This window comes from Gossypium hirsutum, chromosome A11 (genome assembly GCF_007990345.1).
Source record: "Gossypium hirsutum isolate 1008001.06 chromosome A11, Gossypium_hirsutum_v2.1, whole genome shotgun sequence".
NCBI lineage: Eukaryota > Viridiplantae > Streptophyta > Magnoliopsida > Malvales > Malvaceae > Gossypium > Gossypium hirsutum.
The window spans coordinates 76,919,999-76,927,326 of NC_053434.1; positions in this window are offsets into that span (position 1 = coordinate 76,919,999).

Sequence of the window (7,328 nt, forward strand, 5' to 3'; positions counted from 1 at the left end):
AACAATTTGGCTGTACAACAACCTCCACCCCAGGTTAATTCTCCTCAAACTCCTGTTATCCTATCAGTGAATCCGGTTCAGTTGAGTAAACCACCAGTTGATAAGATTAGAAAATATAGAGCTAAAAATTATGTAAAGAGAAAAGAAAAGTTGATTCTGAAGCTAGAGATGTTAGAAAGAGATCTTTGAGTAGATCATTTCAGTCTATGTCAAAGAAATTCTGAGATCATCATAGCCGTTCAAAGGCTGATGTAGGACATTCGAATCGAGATCGAGCTAGATCGTATTCGAATTTCAGAGCTCTTGCTACCAAGTGTCAGGAATGTTCGATCTGAGAAACTTGAATGTAAACATTGTGGTAAAAGAAATCTGAAAATTGTAGATTGAATAACTGAGCCTGTTTCCGATGTGGATCTCGGGACCATTTTGTAAGAGATTGTTTTAAACCTGCTGAGCAAGAGAATGCACAGAATTTGAGACCGAGCAACACCTCAGCTAGAGGTAGACCTTGAAATACGAGAAATGCAAGTGGTGGTCAAAGAGATACTAAGGATACTGCTCTTAGATCTGAGGCCAGAGCACCTGCCAGAGCCTATGCTATCCGAGCTCGTGAGGAAGCCTTGTCCCTAGACGTGATTACTGGTACTTTTACTCTTTATGATACTTCTGTGATTGCATTGATCGACCTTGGATCAACGCATTCTTATATTTGTATGAATTTAGTACATAGTAAGATTTTTCCTATAGAATCTACTAAATTTGTAATTAAAGTTTCGAACCCTTTAGGCAAAAGTGTCTCGATTGATAAAGTCTGCAAGAATTGTCCGTTAAAGTTTCGAGACAATTGTTTTCTGACTAATCTGATGCTATTACCTTTTGATGAATTCAATATAATTCTGGGAATGGATTGGTTAACTTTGCACGATGCTATTGTGAATTGCAAAAGAAAAGTCATTGATTTAAGGTGTAAGAATGATAAGATAATTTGAATTGAGTCTAGTGATCTGAATGGATTACCAGCTATGATATCTGTAACAAAAACATGGAAATATATGAAGAAAGGCTGTAACACCCCGTACCCGAGACCGTTACCGGAGTCGGACACGAGGGGTTTACAGACTAAATTCACTTATTTTCACAGTCCATTTAAAAATTTCCAGACAAGCTGGTTACTGCGTCACTATCGCCTTAAAAATCATATCTTGAGTTTCAAAACTCGAAAACCAGTTTCGTAAATTTTTCCTAAAACTAGACTCATATATCCATCTACAAATTGTTTTTCTAGAATTTTTGGTCGAGCCAGTTAGTACAGTTTATTAGTTAAAGTCTCCCCTGTTTCAGGGTTCGACTACTCTGACCTTCATGCACTACGACTTGGATATCTCCCTGTACAGGGATTCAATACTGATGTCGTTTATTTCTACAGAAACTAGACTCGAAAAGGAATCTATAAATATATGGCATGACTCCTAATTATCTCTGGTTAATTTATAATGAATTTTCTAAGTTGGAACAGGGAATCCAGAAACCCTTCTGGCCCTGTTTCACGAAAACTTAAATATCTCTTAACATATGACTCATATGATCGTTTCGTTTCTTCCATATGAAAGTAGATTCATCAAGGTTAGATTACATAATTTATTCACTATTTAATTCCATTCCTACTAACTTTAGTGATTTTCAAATTTACATCAGTGCTACTGTCAGCATCTGCCTTTAAGGTAGACTTTACCTATTTCATAGTTTTCATGATTCAACTAGCCCTTTTAGCATATATAGCACAAAATATGATCATGATTAACCATTCCAATGGCTAATCGTTTCCAAACATTTCCATACCTCTTAATGAACAACATACAAAACGATTATAATACTACGCTCAAAGTGTATATAAGCCATTTTCGCATGGCTATCCAAATTTATACAAAACCAAAGGGTACATGACCCACAACAAAAAGGGTAGTCCTATACATGCCATTTCAAAGTTCAACCAAAAGTGTACCAAAAAGGGGCTTTGATAGTGTGGATGACTTCGACTTCGATAATCCCGAGTCTGATAGCTGACGAACCAAAATCTATAAAACCGAGATTCAAATAAACAGAGTAAGCATTTAATGCTTAGTAAGTTTTGAGCCATAAAATTTGACACAACTAAAGTGTAACATTCATATGGCTAAACGGATAATTTCATATGCACAAATTCTCAATATCATACTTACTTCACATTACCAACCCTTATATTCATACACAAAAGATCAACTTAGCCAAAGGCCGGTAGCTCATTTATCGACTGAGCGAATACTATTTGTAAGGGATCAACTAATTTAAAGCATATACGAAACATACCTCATCGCTGGGATTTTACGAGCGTATTAATTGAAACTATTACAGCAAGGTCGCTCATTCCCAAGCCAAGTACCTTCGGGATTTAACCGGATATAGCTACTCGCTAGAATACCTTCGGGACATAGCCCGGATATAGTAACTCGCACAAATGCCTTCGGGACTTAGCCCGGATATAGTAACTCGCACAAATGCCTTCGGGACTTAGCCCGGAACTAGTCACTAGCGCAAATGCCTTCGGGACTTAGCCCGGTTATCATCCAAATATTCATGCACATATCAATAAATCATGACACATCTATATTTCATTTTCATAATTAGAGTTCAAACACAAGTCACGTATTAAGCAATCCCATTTTTGGCTCACTAGCCACATACAAACAGCATGGGTTAGTTTGCTTTATGACACGATCTCTATGCACATACGGCTACCCGTCATACGTATAGACTAATTAACTCAACATATAATTCAAGTAGAATCATCATATCACCGTATATTTGTTATGCTCATACGTCATGACTTAATCAAATCGTAAACTAAGTCTCGTTACTCGAAAACTTACTTCGGATGTTGTCGAACGATTTTGATGGCTATTCGACCACTTTTTCCTTCCCTTTATCGGATTTAGTTCCCCTTTGCTCTTGAGCTTAATTTAAAAAATAAATTGATTTAATCACTTGAACATCAAGAAGAGAAACTCAAGGTACTTAACCCATATATACATTAGACATTAGAGTCACATATGTATGAAATCATGAATCAAACTCAACATATTAGCCCACGCTCTCTTTTAGCCGATTATCTAAGCCAAGATAAAAGCATCAATATGCTTGCCTCTAACCGAATACATGCAACACCAATCCATCTCATGTGGCCGAATATGCAAGTCTATGTTGAGGCCAATTATATACTTAATACCACATATAAATGGTATACATTTTACTAACTAATGCATTACATATTATAACTCAATACGCATCCATCGTTTACTCCATAACTGAAACACCATCATATATAAATATATACCTTGAGATAATATATATGTCATACCAATACATCATGTGCAAATATATATATGTGCAAGAGCCGAATCACAAAGTTGATTATAACCACCTCATATATTTTCATCATATACCCGAATGCACAAGTACATTATAATAACTTCCAACTCAATTCATGTTACAAATTTATACTTCACAAGAACAAATCATTAACCAAATATAAACATATATCCATAACACAAATCTTACCTACCATGTAATAAGCATACCAAAATAAACTCTTTCTATGTTCGAATATAACCTAATATCATTTAATACCAAATCATGTGTATTTTATTTTTACATGAACCATAGCCGAATCATTTTAACCATGAGTAACATAACAAGCATAAATCATACTTATGGATATACCATGGCCGATTCAATCTAATCACATCCAAAATCATCAACCATTTTCAATGCATATAACACATATAAACATGAATAAGTTTCATATAATCACTTAACACATTAGTTTCTTTCATCAACAATCTTTTTGTTTCTTTATCCATCAAAACTTAAAGGTAAGAAAAAAAATCAAGTTCTTCTCACACATACTATAACCGAAAGTTCCATCCAACACTCTAAATTCAAAATTTTAGTATGGCTAGGTAAGAAAACATGATGATTAACCTGAACAAACTAAGATTTCAAAAGAAAGATTAACAAAATTTTCTAACCTTCTCTTCATTCAAGAGGCCGAATGCCACCCTCCTCTTTCTTCTTTTTCTTGTACGGCTAAGAAGAACAAGGTGATACCCTTTTTTTCTTTCCTTCACCCTTCATCCCCCTTATTTTATTACTAACTCATTATTTTATTCTTTCCAACATGAACATTAGCACACCATGCTTAAAATATGCTATGACCCATAGCATGGCCGGCCACTAGCTCAATTTTGGGCAATTTGACATGCAAACCCCTCACTTCTATAACATGCATTAATAGGCCACTTTACATTTGCCTAGCACATTTCTAAATTTTCTCACATAAGTCCTATTTACTAAATTTCACCTACAATTAGCAAAATTCAAATATGAAATTTTCACACATGCATATATACATATAGTAAGCATCAAACATGACAGCTAATTATTTTTATGACTCGATTTTGTGGTCCCAAAACCACTTCCCGACTAGGGTCATATTAGGGCTGTCACAAAGGCTGTGAAGCCTACTTAGCTTATGTGTTAGACTCGAAAGTGAATGATAAGAAAGTTGAATCAGTGTCTGTTGTCTATGAATTCTCTAATGTGTTTCCAGAAGAACTATCGGGTTTGCCTCCCATTCGAGAAGTCGAGTTTGGCATTGAATTAGTACTAGTACTACTCCAATTTCGATAGCTCCGTATAGAATGGCTCCGACTGAGTTAAAGGAATTAAAATCTTAGTTGCAAGAATTGACCAATCGATGATTTGCTAAACCAAACTTTTCACCATAGGGTGTTCCTGTTCTGTTTGTGAAAAAGAAAAATGGAACAATGAGAATGTGTATTGATTACCGTCAGCTTAACAAAGTGACTATAAAGAACAAATATCCTCTGCTCAGAATTGATGAATTATTCGATCATTTGAAAGGTGCTACTATGTTTTCAAAGATAGATCTGAGATCGGGTTACTATAAGTTGCAAGTAAAGGACTCTGATATTCTGAAAACTGCTTTCAGAATGAGGTACGAGCATTATGAATTTTAGTTATGCCTTTTGGATTAACAAATGCACTTGCTGTCTTTATGAATTTAATGAATAGAATTTTCAGACTGTATCTAAATCAATTTGTTATTGTATTCATTGATGACATATTGATTTATTCACGTGATGAATCTAAACATACCGAGTAATTGAGAATTTGTGATTTATAGTGATGCTTCGTTGATTGGTCTAGGATGTGTTCTAATGCAAGAAAAAAAAAGTCATTGCTTATGCTTTGAAACAGTTGAGACCGCGTGAAAAGAACTATCCGACGCATGATCTTGAGTTAGCTGCAATTGTGTTTGCTCTAAAGATTTGGCGCAATTATTTGTTCGGTGAGAAATGTCACATATATTCAGATTATAAGAGCTTGAAGTATTTGATGACTCAGAAAGATTTGAATCTACGACAAAGAATATGGCTTGAATTACTAAAGGGCTACGAAATTGTGATAGACTATCATCCGGGTAAAGCAAATGTTGTTGTTGATGCCTTGAGTCGAAAATTGTTGTTTGTTTTGTGTGCAATGAATGCTCATTTGGCTCTTTCTGATGATGGTTCAGTTTTAGCCGAATTAAAAGTAAGACCCTTGTTCTTACAGTGGATTACCGAAGCTCAGAATATTGATAATGAGATTTTGGCTAAACGAGCTTAGTGTGATTCTAAATTCTGAGTTGATGTTGATGATTGTGTGAGATTCAGTAATAGACTTTGTGTTCTGAGAAATCCGGAGTTAATTCGGACGATTTTGAGTGAAGCTCACAGTAGTAGATTTTATATACATCTGGGAAGTACGAGAATGTATAATGATCTGAAACAACTATACTGGTCGCCAGGAATGAAGAGAGATATTTCTTACTTTGTTTCGAGATGTTTAATCTGTCAGCAAATTAAAGCTGAGCATCAGTGCGATCTAGTTTGTTACAACCGATTATGATTCCTGAGTGGAAGTAGGATTGAGTAACCATGAATTTTGTTTCAGGTTTGCCTCTGTCTCTGAGAAAGAAAGATTTGATCTGGGTTGTAGTTGACAGATTAACAAAATCAGCTCATTTTATTTTGATTCAATCTAATACTCACTCGATAAATTAAATGAGTTATACATTTCTAGAATCGTGGGATTGCATGGTGTGCCATTGTCGATAGTGTCAGCTAGAGTCCGAGATTTACATCGCGATTCTGGAAGAAATTGCAAGATGCTTTGGGTACTAACTTGCATTTTAGCACTGCTTCTCATCCGCAAACAGATGGACAATCTGAACGGATTATTCAGATACTCGAGGTTATTGAGATGTTGTATTCTTGAGTTTGAGGGTACATGGGAACAATATATACCATTGATTGAATTTGCTTATAATAACAGTTTTCAGTCGAGCATTAAAATGGCACCATACAAAGCTTCATATGTTCGCAAATGTTGTACACCTTTGTATTGGACTGAGCTCAGCGAAAATAAAATTCACGAAGTTAGTTTGATAAAAGAAACCGAACAGGAAGTTAAAGTAATCCGAGATAGTTTGAAAGCAACTTCTTATCATCAGAAATCATATGCAGATTTGCAAAGGAAAGACATTGAGTTCGAGATTGGTAATAAACTATTTTTGAAAGTATCTCCGTGGAAAAAAGTGCTTCAGTTTGGTAGAAAAGGTAAGTTGAGTATGAGATTCTTCAAGCTATATGATATTATCGAGCGTATTGGGCCGGTAGCATATAGATTGTTGTTGCCACCAGAGTTAGAAAAGATTCACAATCTATTTCATGTATCGATGCTTCCACGATGCAGATTTGATCCTTCACATATAATTTCCCCGTCTGATATTGAAATTCAATCTGATATGACTTATGAAGAAAAGTTGATTCGTATTTTAGCTTGTGAGGTTAAAGAGTAATGAAATAAGAAAATTCTGTTAGTCAAAGTGATGTGGCATCGACAAGGTATTGAAGAGGCTACGTGGGAGCCTGAAGATTTAATGATACGACAATATCCGAATCTATTTAACGGTAAGATTTTTGGGGACGAAAATCCCTAAGCGCGGAGAGTTGTAACAGCCTAGTTTAGACCCTAGTCAGAATGGTGGTTTTGGGACAAAAAATCTGAGATCGAAAAATATTTTAATATTATTTTCTGTGTCCATGATGAATGAATTTACATCCGTGAAATTTCTGTGATTTAATTTGTCTGTTTCTGTACTGAATATTGAAAAAGGGCTTAATTGTGTAAAGTGAAGACCTGGTGGTTAATTGTAAAAGGGCCAA